General features: G+C 43.8%; 1 protein-coding gene across 1 annotated transcript in view; it reads left to right on the top strand.

Moving 5' to 3' along the window:
- The first annotated feature begins 5,105 nt into the window (after window positions 1-5,105).
- LOC127414110 (fibroblast growth factor receptor 3-like) overlaps window positions 5,106-17,110 on the top strand; it is a 111,405-nt gene continuing 99,400 nt past the window's right edge. Inside the window, exon 1 of the mRNA XM_051651869.1 lies at window positions 5,106-5,204. The gene's annotated coding sequence lies outside the window, so the exon portion shown is untranslated. The remainder of the gene's footprint in view (window positions 5,205-17,110) is intronic.

A 17,110-nucleotide genomic window follows, 5' to 3' on the forward strand; every position in this document is an offset into this window, starting at 1 on the left:
ATCATTCAACCCAACTTGAAGCCTTGCGAGTGGTGAAGAACGAAGTGAATACGTACATCTGTAACACACGCTCACATTCTGATTGAGTCAATTCAGATGACGCAAGTCTAAGATCGGTCTTAGGCTGCCGTCTTTCATTGGAATGAGAAGATAACGGCTAAAAAAGCCCCTTTGGACTTCGCTTGGTGAAGAGACATGAACCAAACCTTCTTCTGGGCCGGGGCAAACAGGGACTGGAGCTTCATCATCCAGAGATATGCTGAATGAAATCGAATCGTCCATGTTGACAGAGGGACTGAGATTTTCGCTGGCATATTCCACAGGTGAAATTTCTGTAGATGGAGAGAAAGGGGTCCACAAAACTTGTGCCGGCAGGAGATCTTTCTCAACTCTCCCAAGCTCAATGAATGTGCCTCGTGCACCACTCACCTCTGATCTGTCCGGAGCCACAGTGGGAGTGCTGTGGGAAGCTGCAGATGCAGTGGCATCCTCTGAGAAGAAGGACAGTGAACGCATTGGGCATCAACAAATGCTGCCTCAGCATGGGGATAAATGCAGGCATAAATGATAACAGTCGATGATATTCCATCCTTAAAAGGACGTTTATATCATAAGTGTTACTCTTTTAGTTTTGTTGTGCTGTGGGTAAGAAACACACGCAAACAATTACACTTATAGGGAACAGGTCTTTTGCTGAACCTTTATAGGCGAAAGCTTAAGCTGCTTAAGCAGGAGGGAAGATGCCACTGCCCGCTGACTCTGTGTGTAACTCACAGTGAAGGTGTGATCCACAGGGAGAGATCTGATCTTGACTCTGAAGGAGAAGTTCTGAGGAAGCTGTCTTTCAGCCCACCTTATATATGCTCGACGAATATAGAAGGTGGGTCTTCGAAAGATATTGGCCAATGAAACTGCCATGATAAAAGCCATTCAGAGAGATCGGGGCTCAGGAACGACCCCTACCGTTGACTCTTCGACGTAACGACGTAACGGGTTAGCGACTTGAAAGGGAACTAGAAATAAAAATAAAAACATTACAACAACACATGGAAAAAGGTCTTTACTGTGGATTTTTATCGTGAATGTGTTATTTCAATAGTAGAGTTGTGTGTCTATAGCTGAACATTTTATGAATTTAATAGAGAACACATATCTATGGTTTTGATGTTGGTATTAGGTTTTTATAAATGCATTATCAGAAAAGAATACAGCGCTTCATTATGCTATGAAATATAATTGTTCTGCAAAATTAAGTGTCTGTTTCAACAGCTGTGTGAATTGTTTTGAGAGTATTGAGTACAGTTTGGAGAAATGTGTAAAATCGATCAAGAAACTATCATAAAGTTGTTTGTATTTTAATATGACATGTTTAGATTCAGTCTGTGATTGACAAAAAGGTCATTGACAATGAAAATTACTGTAGATTTTTTAAAATGTAGTTTAAAACACATTTGTCAAGTTTGTAGAAATGTAATATTTGTGTCTATGTTGGTTTAAAAATCTCAATATGACCTGAACATATGTACCATTTCCTAAAAATGTAAACTTAATAATATTTATAATATTTAATGACAGGGGGCCTGGGTATCTCAGTGGTAAAATACGCTGGCTACCACCCCTGGAGTTCGCTAGTTCACTAGTTCGAATCCCAGGGCGTGCTGAGTGACTCCAGCCAGGTCTCTTAAGCAACCAAATTGGCCCGGTTGCTAGGGAGGGTAGAGTCACATGGGGTAACCTCCTCATGGTCGCTATAATGTGGTTCGTTCTCGTGGGGCACATGGTGAGTTAGTTGCCGCGGTGGATGGCGTGAAGCCTCCACACGCACTATGTCTCCGTGGCAATGCGCTCAACAAGCCACGTGATAAGATGCACGGGTTGACATCTCAGACGCGGAGGCAACTGGGATTCGTCCTCCACCACCCGGACTGAGGCGAATCAATACGCAACCACGAGGACTTAAAAGCACATTGGGAACTGGGCATTCCAAATTGGGAGAAAAAGGGGAAAAATCAACAAAAAAATAAAAATAAAAATAATAATATTTAATGACAAAACAATTTCATTTTTTAGTACATCACACAGTCTTGAGGGTCTAAAGAGCTCTATTCTATGTTGTTATGTAATGTAATTTTTTCTTTTCTTCTGTTTTTCTTTTTTTTCACATCACAACAAAATGTCTACTTTTAAACGTTACACCCCATGACTTTGATTTGGTGTGCAAAAGTTTTTCAAATATTAAACATATTTTAAAACTAAATTGTTTCACTCCCTTTTTAAAGAAATAATCAATTAAAAAAAACAGTTTGGTTGCACTTTATTTTACAGTATGTGCACTTTCAATATACTTAAAGTGTACTTACCAAAGAAAGTACTTAATATGGGTTAAGGTCAGGGTTGGGGTCAGGTTTAGGGTTAGTACCTAGTAATTACTGTAGTTGTTGTAATTATGTAGCATGTAAATGTACAACAGTAATGTAAAATAAAGTGCTACCAAGATATTTTTGTACTACTCATGCCAATATATCAGCTAATTATCAAGGTTGATAATTTCAGCTTTTAGTAAGACTTCTATTTTATTTGTATTAATGTTTTTACTGTGTATGGGACATTTTTGTATTGTGTGTGTGTGTGGGCGGGTTTGGGTGGTTTACGAGGACATTTTCTTAGGTTACAAACTGGTAATTACATGGGTATTATGCTATAAATGTGGTTATGAGGACATTTCTAGTGTCCCCATAATTCAAATTGCTTAAAAACTATGTTTTTTTGAAAATGTAAAAATGCAGAACGTTTTTTGTGAGAGTTAGGTTTAGGGTATAGAATTTATAGTTTGTACAGTATAAAAATCATTATGTATTTGGAGAGTCCTCATAAGGATAGCCACACCAACATGTGTACTGTGTGTGTGTGTGTGTGTGTGCGTGTGTGTGTGTGCGTGCGTGCGTGTGTGCGTGCGTGCGTGCGTGCGTGTATTTATATAACTGTGTAAACCTGCGACTCATTTCAGTGCAATAAATATCAGGTTTTACACAGTTCTGCTGATGGCTGCTTTTGTCTAGAGCTAGAATGGCATACACACACAGAGAGCGAGAGAGAGAGAGAGAGAGAGAGAGAGCGAGAGAGAGCAAGAGAGAGAGATGTGTACTACTTTTTCTTCCAGACAGATATTTTGTCTTTATTTAAGCATCCTGTCAAAACTGTAGGAGTGTAGAGATGGTCAGAATGGTGGCTAAGTATGAAAGAGATTAGTCTGAAATTACAGGCTTTTATATTTACTAAGGCTGTGTTTTTCTCTTGTTGTGCCACACTGTAAATTTGCACTTTGTAGAAAGTTTCTTTAGAAGTGTAAAAGCCATCGCCTCTGTATATGTGTTTTTGTGTGCATGTTTGTTTTTTCAATCAGAGCCTGTTCCGTGGGTTATTGGTTTAGTGTAATTTGGGAGTCGCTCTATTTAAAGAGATGATTTTGTTTACACAAAATTTTGACAGCCTCTCCCAAAACATAATGGTTACAGTGTGGGATTGTGTCTTCATATATCTGCATGAAGACGCTGACCACAAGACCATACCTCTGACCATACTTAGACACAGTATAACAGTCATTTTATTGCTAGAGAGAGCATGTGTGTGTATGTGAGTACAGTAGCAGTAGTAGAGTTCTTGCTTGGGTTGGCATGGACATCAGTGAGTTAGGATTAAACATAGCACTGCTGACAGTAAGAAATGCCTAATACAAACAGTCTACTCACAGAGAGACAGAGTGAGGGAAAGAACGAGAGGAGAGAGAGAGATACAAAATTGTAATAATTATTTTAATTTTAATTCTATTTATTCTTTATGTTTGTATTGTGTGATAATGTCTAACTGTATTATATAAATACCAACTGCACTTAACATGTGTTGCAACTAACAGAAAAAAAATTCTGGTAACACTTCACATTAATGTTCCTTTTGTTAGGGGTTCATTAATGACAAATAATAATTTATTTACAAATGCATTACAAATCATTGATATGTGGTTAACAATATAAAAAGAAGTGTTACTTTCATGCAATACCTGACAAATAGTGAGCCATTTTACCCAGCATGTTATAAATCCTCAATAACTGGTAACCTATGAAAAGGTATCTTAATGTAAAGTGGACACATATGAAAAATTTATTAGGTAACACTTTACATTAAGGTTCCATTTGTTAACATTAGTTAATGCATTAAGTTCCAACAAACAATGAACAATATATTTGTTATTAATCTTTGTTAATGTTAGTTAATAAAAATGCAATTGTTCAATGTTAGTTCATAATGCATTAACTTATATTAACAAATACAACTTTTGATTTTAAAAATGTATTAGTATATGTTGGAATTAATATTAACCAAGATTAATAAATGCTGTTCATTGTTAGTTCATACTACATTATGACCCTATGTACATGAAGTTCTGTATGGTTGGTCATCAGGCTTTATCATATGATATATGCTGTGATTGAGCATAAAGACCTCAATAACACATAGGGGATTTCTAACCACTGTATGATCAATACATTTTTTATTGCTGCCATGTGAATATGATATTTAAGCCCTCTGCATTTTGTAAAGGTTATTTAATTCAAATGAATCTTCAAAGTCATACAAGGACAACAATTCAGCTGGGGGAATTGACAAGCATAATAGACATACAGAACACTTTAAAAGTGTATGTATTCCAGGAAAGATTGGTTTTATGTGTTCTAATACTGTAGGAGATTACAGTTTCATATGAGTATTTTTTGTGTGAGATTGGGCAAATAAAAGTTTGTTAGATAACATTTGTGTCAGAATGTAAAGACTGCCACATATCCTGTTCAGTGTCCCGCCCTCCTTACATACCAAACCCACACTAAACTCAAGATTGGTACACCACATATAAATTCACACTTACATAGCACTCATTCCAGCCAACAGTTCCAGTCTCTTTCCTTCTCTCTCTCTTTCTTTTGTCTGTCTTTTTTCTCTCACACACACATATTCAGACACATAGTCACACCTGGTCTTCATCAGTCAGTGTGCTCTTCAAACAGCAACTAATGCCCAAGACTAGGAGAAAAAACACAGACACAGACAGTCTGGCAACCAACAGCTTTCTCTCAGGTTGGCACAGAGGTGAAAGGTTTACAGAGGCTCAGACTGCTCTTCCCTCTGCACCTCTCTGCTTGTAGGATACGGTAGGAATATTAGTGTATGTGATCTTCTGTATTTCAGCATAGCTCGGGGAGAAATCTGCTTCCTCCAGCCTAATCTACATTGTCTCTGAAATGGATGTGATTTGAGCTTGCATGTCCTACATATCCAGTTTGTTGTGGATGACTACTGTTACGACCCCGTCTAGGGTGAGGCCGCAACATAAAACTGGAACACAAAATTAAGGTCTTTTTGTGATTTTTATTTAAAAACACCACAGTGGAAGCAACAACTTCAGGGGTGAGCATAAGCCAAAACAACAAATCAAAGCCCCACTAAATCCTGACAAACAATTGAAAAAAGAAAAAACTAACAAAGAAAAGAGAAATAACATAAAATAAACACCCTTACTCCCTGACTAACACTAAACAAGAGAAAAAGGATATATACAAAAGAAACTGGCACCCACCCCCTACAGCTTCCCACAGGTGAATTAGCTATTTACAATATTTACACAAATATGTACAAAAAGAAATAAGGTTGATCAACTATCAACACAAATAACAATGTTATTTTTAACAGTCACAACAACAGGCAAGCAACAAGCAATCAAGCAAACAACAAACACTCTTAGCACAGCAAGGTTTAACAACAGCAATGGAAACAACAGGAATTTGGGAGTTCAACAGAGCTCCCCTTGTAGATGTGGTGGCCTCTTTTATACTCCTGTCTCTTGGCCACACCAATCACAGGTGGAGATGAATCCTGGCTGGTCCAATCCTGTGGAAAGTGGAGACAGGAGAAAGACAGAGAGAGAGAACAACACAAGGAGAGAAAGAAACAAAAAGGACAACACAGCAACACATAAATACAACAATACATCACTGGACGTAACACCACATAGATGCAAAGAAAGGTCTGACATTAAACACGGTACAGGTAAAAAATGGTGCCAAAAATATCCCACTTTCTTATAATGATTTAAAGAAAGCCCCCGTATAGTAAATTCCTCCCATTTGATATATTTCATAATACTCAAAAATTAGTCCTAGCAAAGTAAGATTTATTTTAAATTAGATTTAAAATTAGATTTATTTAAATATTCTTAACTTTTCTAAGTATAACATTTAGTTCAATTACAATAATGCCAAAGCAAATGTATTTGCTTTGCCATTTACCAAACTTGGTTTACAACAAAAACAAATTTTTAAAGTTCTTATTCCTCATTCATTTTAATTAAATACTTCTGTGCACTATTTAACGATTACTCAATTGATGGAAATTTGTCATTGCATTTCTTAGACTGAAAATATGCAATAATAGAATAAAAATAGACTGAATTTTATTAATGTAATATATTCTAGGCCTATCTTGATATGTGTTTAGTTGCAGACAGACGGTTTAGTTACCTGTAGCTGTCAAATATATGAGGCGAATATTGTTGAACGTGTAGCTAATATAAAGCTTTTTTTTTTCTTTTTCTTTTTTGTAATATATAAAAACATCTCTGAAACCACTGACTGTGAAGAAAACCTTCCCTAACCCTTAAAAACTTTAAACAAAAATCTAAATGAATCAAAACCTACAGTGACGGTAGACAGTGGAGAGCTCAATTATAAATCATCAATCAATGATATAAAAATACTTTCCAGCTTTCGAGTGTTTCTTATGTCATGACATCCTGTGCTTTATTTACATCTGCTGGTTCATTTGGTTTGACTTTTAAAGTTACTGCCATAATTGTTCCAACTGAGAATTCATTTTAGTGAACTGATTCAATTAAAATATTTGAGAACAATTTCAATTTTCAAATGCTCTCATTAAGGTAAAAATTACCATCAAAATAAGTTTTTGGGACTGATGCAATGCACAGTGATCTCAAAATGCATTAATTGGTGGGGTAATTACCATACATGTTGAAACAATTAAAATCTTAAATGATGAGAGGAGATTATGCCCAGTAAGTTTTACAGTACTTCAGTGTCTTGTTCATCATAATTACAATGATTCAGTTGAAAGTAATCAGCTCCCATTCTCAACCTCTGTTTTGTGGCTCTTTATATCATTCTCTCTTTTCTTCTTTTTTATCTAAGAGAGTCGAGATGATAAATGAGGAGTGAAAGGGGAAGTTTTGAAGCAGACCACTGATAGAAGCTCTGGGGGGAGAGGGAGAGAAAGAGAGAGAGAGAAAAGTAATCAGTGAAACAGAGAGAGAGAGAGAGAGAGAGAGAGAGAGAGAGAGAGAGAGAGAGAAAGCATTAAGAGATGTGTAATTTGTATTTTGCCAACAAAAAGCTCTAATCCCTATACAGTCCACCCTCATCAGGCCTACATCCTTTGCACCTCCTTCTATTGTTGGCCAAAGAGCAAAAGTCAGAGCCAGGAGGGAGAGAGACAGTGTAAAACTGAAAGAGAGATTTGGGGCTGAGGTTGCATCGTTGTCAGCCTCCTACCGTTTTCTGCCTGACAGAGTTTATTTAGAGCTAATCTCTGTTCTTTCACTATCTTTCTTTTTCTCTCTCGCGCTGTTTCTCACACACTCTCTGCCTCTCTTTGAGGTGGTGTCGGGTTAGAGGTCAGAGGGAGTGTCGCAATTGTTGTTGGACTCGTTTAACATGAGCTTCTGTGATATGAGGTAGTCAAAATAAAGTTACCAAACTGTGACACAGACAGGTTTCAAATTAATGGAAACAGATTACTGCACTCAGGGGTGAATACTAAACAGTTGCACCACTTTTGCACGCAGTATTTCAGCGCAAAAAACCTGTCTTGTTCACTTACCACAAGAAATCCAGTTTGACCACACACTAAATGCACTGGAATAGTTTTACGCAGTGAGTATTTCTTGTGCAAGTGCAAACATGCCTCTTTTCTACATAAACTGGCTTATTAAAAGATGCAGCATATTCACAAAAGCCAACACTATTTGTCTGGTGCAAGTAACGTTGAACTATTACCACACATGGAAAACAGACAGTAAAAGAATCTTATTTAAAATGTTTGTGTGCATTTTCCAGTGAAATGATTATCAAATGATGGAGAGGAGGATTATAACTAGATAAAATCCAGATGAGTGGTGTAGTCGAACACACTTTCAGCAATTTAAAAAACAACATAGCTAAAACAACACAGACAGCAAGAGGAAATTCATTTTTATTGGGGGAATTCCCCCAACTGAATATTGGGGTGCTGGACAAGGTGCATCATCTAAACCCAATGGCTTTTTAACCAATTGGATCAAACAAACCCTCTGCTTCAAGATAACTCCTATTTATTACATCGTCATTTCCGTGTGTAATTGGTCAGTAAATAGGGGAGGGAATGGGGTGATGGTAACTTTGTGAGTAAAAAACAGAGAATGAGAAAAATGAGACGTGGCTCTCTGTTCGCCCCCTCAGTCATTAGTAGTGAGAGAAAAGTTCTCTCTCCCATCTTTGTTTTAGTCTGTTTCATCTAACTCCCTCTTTCCTTCTCTCTCTCTCTCTCTCTCTCTCTGTCTCCCCCTCTCCTGAATGCGACAGATTGCATGTCACTTTCCTGTGCGTACTCTCTCTCTCCTCTGTCACAATTTCTTTTTGATGTTGGCCTGATCATTGATGTTTGAACTGAAAAATCCAACAGCTAAAAATAGAGCTTGAACAGGCTGGAAATTGGCTTTAACCTGTGTGTGTGTGTGCGTGTGTGTGTGTGTGTGTGAGAGAGAGAGAGAGTGTGTGTGTGTGTGTGTGTGGGCAGGTTTAAGTGGTTTACGAGGACTTTTTTTTAGGTTACAAACCGTCATGGTTACTTGTGTAACCTCCGTTCCCTGATGGAGGGAACGAGACGTTGTGTCGATGTAGTGACACTAGGGGTCACTCTTGGGAGCCCGAGACACCTCTGGTCTTTGATAAAAGGCCAATGAAAATTGACAAGTGGTATTTGCATGCCACTCCCCGGACATACGGGTATAAAAGGAGCTGGTATGCAACCACTCATTCAGGTTTTATGCTGAGGAGCCGATATAAGGTCCGGCCATTTCAGTGGGTAGTTCAGCGTTGTGGCAGGAGGGACACAACGTCTCGTTCCCTCCATCAGGGAACAGTGGTTACACAAGTAACCATGACATTCCCTGTCTGTCACTCACTCGACGTTGTGTCGATGTAGTGACACTAGGGTTCCCTATACGTAATGCCACAATTGGCTGAACTGTGTTACGTGAACTGGCGGCGTGTGGTGGGCAGACTACTGTGTGCCTCATAGCCAGCACACCAGGTCGACACGTAACCTCCCCCAACATAGTTATGAGTGTCGAACGGCCCTTTGGGGACAAGTCGACTACCCAAAAGATAGAGACAGGCTAATCCAGTCGTGGCCTCTTTTCCCCTTCTTTTTTTCCACTCCCTAAAAAAGAAGGGGGATTATCAGACTGGGCCGCCAGGTCTAGTCGGGGGGTGTCCCTCCCAAGGGGAAGACACCGCGGAGACCACACCTCGCCCAAAGAGAGGGGGGGATATTTAAGTGGAAAAATACATCACATGGTCTTTCTAACCATGTGGAGAGTCTTCAAGGTAGATCCTACCCAACGGGGGTGGAGTTACTACAAACATGGAGACTGGGGCAGAGGGGCTCTGCCCAAGGAAGACGCAGTTTGCCAACAGGGAAACGAACTAGCAGAAGATATATATCGCATGGGGTTAGCCTTACAGGGAACTGCCACTTGCGGAGCACCTACCCAAGAACAGGACTCTTAGTTAGCACGTGTACTGGGCCAGCAGCGAGTCTCTCCAAAAATTCGACTGCAACAGGGCTCGGAGGAAGTCAACCAGGGAACAAAGTTTGTGAACACTACTGGGAATTAATGGCGCACGTCTTCAGCTCAAAAGGAGGCGGAAGGCGCTATGTGCAAGCGATACACCCGGCCGGCTATCCCGGGCTTATCCGCTTGTATTGCGTGCCACTACCTGGGACGAAACCGGTTCCACCCAGGGGTTGTAGAACCTTGCAAAGGTGTTGGGTGTTGCCCAGCCTGCTGCTCTGCAAATGTCTGTTGGAGAGGCACCCCTGGCCAGGGCTCAGGAGGCCGCTACACCCCTGGTAGAATGGGCTCGTAGCCCTACCGGGGGCGGCATGTCCTGGGCGTGATATGCCATAGTTATGGTGTCAATGAGCCAGTGGGCGATCCTCTGCTTGGAGACAGCGCTTCCTTTCCACTTTGCACCAGAGCAGACAAAGAGCTGCTCAGAGATCCTAAAGCTCTGCGTGCAATCCCAATAGATGCGTAAAGTGCGCACCGGACACAGCAACAACAGGGCTGGGTCTGCCTCCTCCTGGGGCAGCACTTGCAGGTTCACCACCTGGTCCCTAAAAGGGGTCATGGGAACATTGGGCACATAGCCCGGTCAGGGTCTCAGGATCACATGAGAGTAGCCCGGACCGAACTCCAGGCACATTTCGCTGACAGAGAACGCTTGCAGGTCTCCTACCCTCTTTATGGAAGTGAGCGCAGTCAGGAGGGCAGTCTTCAAGAAGAGTGCCTTAAGCTCAGCTGACTGCAAAGGCTCAAAGGGGGCTCTCTGTAGACCCTGAAGAACTAAAGAGAGGTCCGATGAGGGAACAAGGCGCGGTCTGGGGGGATTCAGCCTCCTGGCACCTCTTAGGAACCTGATGATCAGGTCGTGCTTCCCTAAGGACTTACCGTCGACTGCGTCGTGGTGTGCTGCTATGGCGGCAACATACATCTTCAAGGTGGAAGGGGACAGTCTCCCTTCCAACCTCTCCTGCAGGAATGAAAGCACTGATCCGACTGCACATCTCTGGGGGTCTTCCCGTGGGGAAGAACACCACTTAGTGAACAGACACCACTTAAAGGCATACAGACGCCTCGTAGAGGGGGCCCTAGCCTGAGTGATCGTGTCTACTACCGCAGCTGGTAGACCTCTTAGGTCTTCCGCGTCCCGTCCAGGGGCCAGACATGGAGATTCCAGAGGTCTGGTCGCGGGTGCCAGATGGTGCCCCGTCCCTGAGAAAGAAGGTCCTTCCTCAGGGGAATTTGCCAGGGGGGGCTGTTGCGAGGAGTGTGAGGTCCGAGAACCACGCCTGGGCGGGCCAGTAGGGTGCAACCAGGACGACCTGCTTCTCATCCTCCCTGACCTTGCAAAGGGTCTGTGCAAGTAGGCTCACTGGGGGAAATGCATATTTGTGCATGCCAGGGGGCCGGCTGTGTGTCAGCGCATTTATGCCAAGGGGGGCCTCGGTCAGGGCGTACCAGAGCGGGCAGTGGGGAGGATTCTTGGGAGGCGAACAGGTGCACCTGTGCCTGTCCGAATCGACTCCAAATCAGCTGGACCACCTGAGGGTGGAGTCTCCACTCTCCCCTGAGGGTAACCTGTCATGACAGCGTGTCCGCTGTAGTGTTGAGGTTGCCCGGGATGTGAGTGGCTTGCAGCGACTTGAAGTGCTGCTGACTGCAGAGGAGGAGACGGTGGGCGAGTTGTGACATACAACGAGAGTGCAGACCGCATTGGCAGTTGACATATGCTACTGTTGCTGTGTTGTCTGTCTGAACTAACATGTGCTTGCCCTGGATCAATGGCCAAAACCTCCGCAGGGCGAGCAGAATTGCCAACAACTCGAAGCAGTTGATGTGCCAATGCAGTCGCGGGCCCATCCACAAGCATGCCCATTGCAAACAGCGCCCCAGCCCATTTTGGAGGCATCCGTCGTGACCACGACGTGCCTGGAGATCAGTTCTAGGGGAACACTGCCCGTAGAAACAGGGGGTCGGTCCAAGGGCTGAAAAGACGGTGATAGACCGGCGTGATGACCACACGATGTGTCCCGTGGCGCCATGCCCATCTTGGGACTTGAGTGTGAAGCCAGTGCTGAAGCGGTCTCATATGCATCAACCCGAGCGGGGTGGCCACTGCTGAGGATGCCATATGCCCCAGGAGCCTCTGAAAAAGTTTCAGTGGAACCGCTGTTTTCTGTTTGAACGCCTTCAAACAGACCAACACCGACTGGGCGTGCACCGACCAACAGCCAACTGGGCTCATTCGTGTGTCCAACTCCAAACCGAGAAAAGAGATGTTCTGAACCGGGAGGAGCTTGCTCTTTTCCCGGTTGACCCGAAGCCCTAGTCGGCTGAGGTGTGAGAGCACCAAATCCCTGTGTGCGCACAACATGTCCCAAGAGTGAGCTAAGATCAACCAGTCGTTGAGATAGTTGAAAATGCGAATGCCCACCTCCCTTAGCGGGGCAAGGGCTGCCTCTGTGACCTTCGTGAAGATGCGAGGAGACAGGGACAGGCCGAAAGGGAGGACCTTGTACTGATTTGCCTGACCCTCGAATGCAAACCACAGGAAGGGTCTGTGTCGAGGAAGGATCGAGACGTGGAAGTACGCGTCCTTCAGGTCTACCGCCGCGAACCAATCTTGATGCCAGACCCTTGCCAGAATGCGTTTTTGTGTCTGCATCTTGAACGGAAGTCTGTGTAAAGCCCAGTTCAGTACTCACAGGTCCAAGATTGGCCGCAACCCACCGCCTTTTATCGGTACGATGAAGTAGGGGCTGTAAAACCCCTTCTTCATCTCGGCTGGAGGGACAGGTTCTATCGCGCCCTTCCATAGGAGGGTAGCGATCTCCGCACAAGGTAGCAGAGTTTTTGTCCTTCACCAAGGTGTAGTGGACACCGCTGAATCGCGTAGCCGAGTCGGATGGTCCGGACCAGCCATCGCGACGGATTGGAAAGCGCAAGCCACGCGTCCAAGTTCCGCGCAAGGGGGACCCAAGGGACAACATCGTCGGACGTACCGGCAGGTGGAGCCTCGCAGCGGGGCAGAGCTCAAGGTGTCACACCATGTCGTGGCTGTGCTGAGTCTAAGGACATCGAAGCACTTACCTGGCTCCTTGTGACCACCCCGGAACAGCCTGGGATGGGGGAGGAAGAGGCCTGTCCTTGTGACCCATGGAGACTGTCACATCGGGGGCGGATCTGCCAAATAGAGTGGTGGCCATGCACACCGGATACGTGACCCAGGGAACAAGGAAACCACTCTTGCTGAACTCTTGAGTACTGCAGCCACTTGGGCATGCAGCACAATTAAATGCAAAGGTAACAAAAAGACGGAGAGACAGAGCAGTGGGTTTCGTCGTCCCTGGGTCGCCCGTCTCAAGGGTGCTTTGAAGCCTTTCACGGGTTCTGGGCGGCTGTGAGACGGGTGGCGTCTGCTTCCTGCACTGGGCTCCACACTGGGGTCGGGCCGAAGGGGCGGGCTGCGTCAGAGCCGGTGCTGTTACCGCAGGGGGACGCCCTTGGCAATGAGTAGACGGGGTGCAGGATCTTGGCGGACTTGCAGGAGAGCCATGGCGTGCAGGGCGGAGGCGGCTTGTCCAGCGGGCCTTGGCCATCAGAGACAACATAAGCCCACAGGCCTTGGACAGGGGCTTTGGGCACCCGCGCCAGATGGCGGCGCTCTGCAGGCATAGGTGCACCACGAGCGCCTTTATCCACCGGGGGATTGCCGAATAGCCCTTGGCCATCCCACCATCGAGGGTAGTGAGGGCGGGGAAGCTGAAAAGATCGGGACCGGGCAGTAAAAAGTGTCTCCCACGACCTTGTCAGCTCTTCGTGCACTTCCGGGAAGAAAGGAACAGGGGTGGGGCGTGGCTTTGAGCGGCGCCGCAAGCCCAGGAACCAATCATCGAGCCGTGAGGGTTCAGGGAAGAGTGGAGGGTTCCACTCTAGCTGACGCTCGCGGCTGCCTGGGAAAGCATGTTGTCATCTCCACATCAGCCAGTGACTAGGCAATCGTCCCCGAAGGGAGGAGCCCAGCTGAGGCTTCCGCGTCCGACTGTACGAGCCCGCTCTCCGATGCTGCGCTCGAGAGCTCATCACTTTCGCGGGCTCCGAATAAGAGGTCGAACTTGCCGTGAGATGAGCCGGCGGACTCATCCGGAAGCCCGATCGGGGCAGACGAGCGTGCTGGGGAATGGGAGGTCCGTGGGGGGATACCCGGCGGAGGCGGTCCCATTGGGGTCCCCAAATCGCCCCCAGTGCTAGCTGCTCTGGCCTCATACCCGTGGGTAAAAGGACCGAGGCAGGGAGCCTCAGGGGTGGCTTGCTTTCTTATGAAGGCGAGCCACGACCGCATCGTTGCCATGGACATGTCCTCGCAATGAGAACATGACCATCCACGAACGCTGTCTCCGCGTGAGCAGTGCCCAGACACGAAAGACAGTGATCGTGACCATCAGAAGGTGAGAGATAACGAGCGCAACCAGGAATAACACACAATCGGAAAGGCATCTTTAAAAAGACACGTCTTTAAAAAGACGTTCCGTGTGTGCCACTCTTTTAGAGAAATTTGCTCTTTTACTCTTATTTCTGCCGGAGCGCCCAGGGGCATTCTCTGCATTGCACCAGTGCAAAGGGGGGAGAAGCCGCTGAAATGCGCCATCAGATCCAGCAGAGGTGAATGAACAGTCGTGGGAATTCAGCTCAGTGAGCATGACTGTTCGGCTCCGAAGAGAAAATCTGAATGAGTGGTTGTATACCAGCTCCTTTTATACCCGTATGTCCGGGGGAGTGGCATGCAAATACCACTCATCAATTTTCATTGGCCTTTTATCAAAGACCAGAGGTGTCTCAGGCTCCCAAGAGTGACCCCTAGTGTCACTACATCGACACAACGTCGAGTGAGTGACAGATAGGGAATGGTAATTACAAGGGTATTATGCTATAAATGTGGTTTATGAGGACATTTCTAGTGTTCCCATAATTAAAATCGCTTAAAAAAAACATACTAAATGATGTTTTATTGAAAATGTAAAAATGCAGAACGTTTTTTTAGGGGGTTAGGTTTAGGGGTATGGTTAGGGGATAGAATCAATAGTTTGTACAGTATAAAAATCATTATGTCTATGGAGAGTCCTCATAATGATAGTGTGTGTGTGATGTGTGTGTGTGTGTGTGTGTGTGTGTGTGTGTGTGTGTGTGTGTGTGTGTGTGTGTGTGTGTGTTTTACAGTGCATTAGGAATCCAAGTGTGCAAACATGCATAATAAACATAGAGTAATTCTGGCTGAGACAAGGTTAGAGTTAAAGGTTATGAGTTTACATAAACCTCAATAATAATTCTCATCTGTGTAGTGGAGGAGCCAAGATTCTCTGTCTCTTTCATAACCATGAAAATTAATCATTCAAAATTAGCAGCATGCAGAATATTAGGTAGCAGAATTTGTGAGAATTACATTTATAGCATCAGAAGTAAGCAAATACTGTATATAACTGCAGCAACATACAGCATTTTCAAGCAGTAGAGTATTAGAATATAACATCAGTGAATACTGTAACAGCAGTACAAGGATGCAAAGAAGCAGTAGTATATACTGTGACAGCAGCAGAATGAGCGCGTATAGCATCAGCAGTATATACTAACAGCAGCTAAATGTGCATGCATACTGTAAATTTCTCAGATAAAACATGAGTGGACAGCTGGTAGACTCACAGGGAAGTCTCAAATCAAATCCTCCCTCCTCCCACCATCCAGGCAAAACATTTATCATTTCAAATCAAACTGTAGTATAGGTGACTTTCACCCTTAAGAATGTACACACCTTAAGGTCCCTATTTCAGTCACACTTCTTATATACAAACTAATAGATTTTTACATTTTAAATGTTGGTGGTTTTGTAAAAATGTAAATTTTTGCAAAATGTTTTCCTTTAATGCCACACCACTCATTTTGCAAAATCTTTGGGACTTGTGCTGGCTTTGGACTAAAGATATAAAAAACTAATTTTGAGAAACTTGCAGAAAAGAGACTTTTTCATAAAAGATCAGATAGAACTGAAATAACTTTAGAGAGCTGTGAATTATTTAAAAGGCTGATGTCATCGACTTATTGGATTGGCTGTTAACTCTTGCATGGTTTCTTCTTCAAAGAAAAAGACACATACATAAGGACATAATACTCCCACCCAATGATTCAATAAATGATTACAAACAAAACACTTGTCTGTGCAAAAAATGGTGAACACTGCATTTTGTGCAGTTTAGAGTTGCATTAGCATTCTGCATCACGATCTACTGTTAGTTCATCTGCAGTGCATAAATTTCATTAATCTTAGTGTTACTGTAGATCAAACCCTTACTCATACATATATACATATGACACATAGTACTGTTCTGAACAATGCAATACAATATACACACACACCTGCATAATCACATGCATTTAACTAAAAATACACACTCACAAACATACACTTCATGCTCTATTTAAGAAAGACATTTGCACCAAGTCATTAGATAACAAGTTAATCCTGGCTCTATCTTGGAAGATATTTAGAGCAGCAAATTCAACTTTTAATGGTTTTAATCTCTCTCTCTCTCTCGCTCGCTCGCTCGCTCTCTCTCTCTCTCTCTCTCTCTCTCTCTCTCTCTCTCTCTCTCTCTCACTCACTCTCTCTTTCCCTCTCTCACTCTCTCAGTTGTGGCGAGTTTTTGTCAGGCTCTTTTAAGACTGAGTACAGTGGGGTCTATAGAGACTGTCCAGTAATCCGGCTCTCTCACAGGGCTCAGTCTGAATCTCAGTAGGAATGTAGGGGGCAGATTTACTCCTAAATCCGTTGGTAAACACTGCACCAACGCTGCTCTCTGAGTACCAACAGGTCTCTTATAATTGTTCTCTCTGTGTACTTGTGTGTGTCAGGGTGTATGCATTTGTGTGTGTAGCCTATACAGCGGAGGGTGTTTCTTTGTTTGTCCTGGTGATTCACAGTTCTTGGCCCACTACCTCACTGAGTTAGGTGCTAAGCTAACCTCCACTAAAGAAAAAGGAGCACATGAAGAAATGGATTTGTTCTGATTTTTGTAGTAGTCGAATGATGTGACAACCACAAAAAAAAAAAAAAAACATTCAAAAACCATGGTACAGTGATGGTATCTGATGGTATAACCATGGTATGTTTTA

Source organism: Myxocyprinus asiaticus, chromosome 23, assembly GCF_019703515.2.
Source record: "Myxocyprinus asiaticus isolate MX2 ecotype Aquarium Trade chromosome 23, UBuf_Myxa_2, whole genome shotgun sequence".
Lineage (NCBI taxonomy): Eukaryota > Metazoa > Chordata > Actinopteri > Cypriniformes > Catostomidae > Myxocyprinus > Myxocyprinus asiaticus.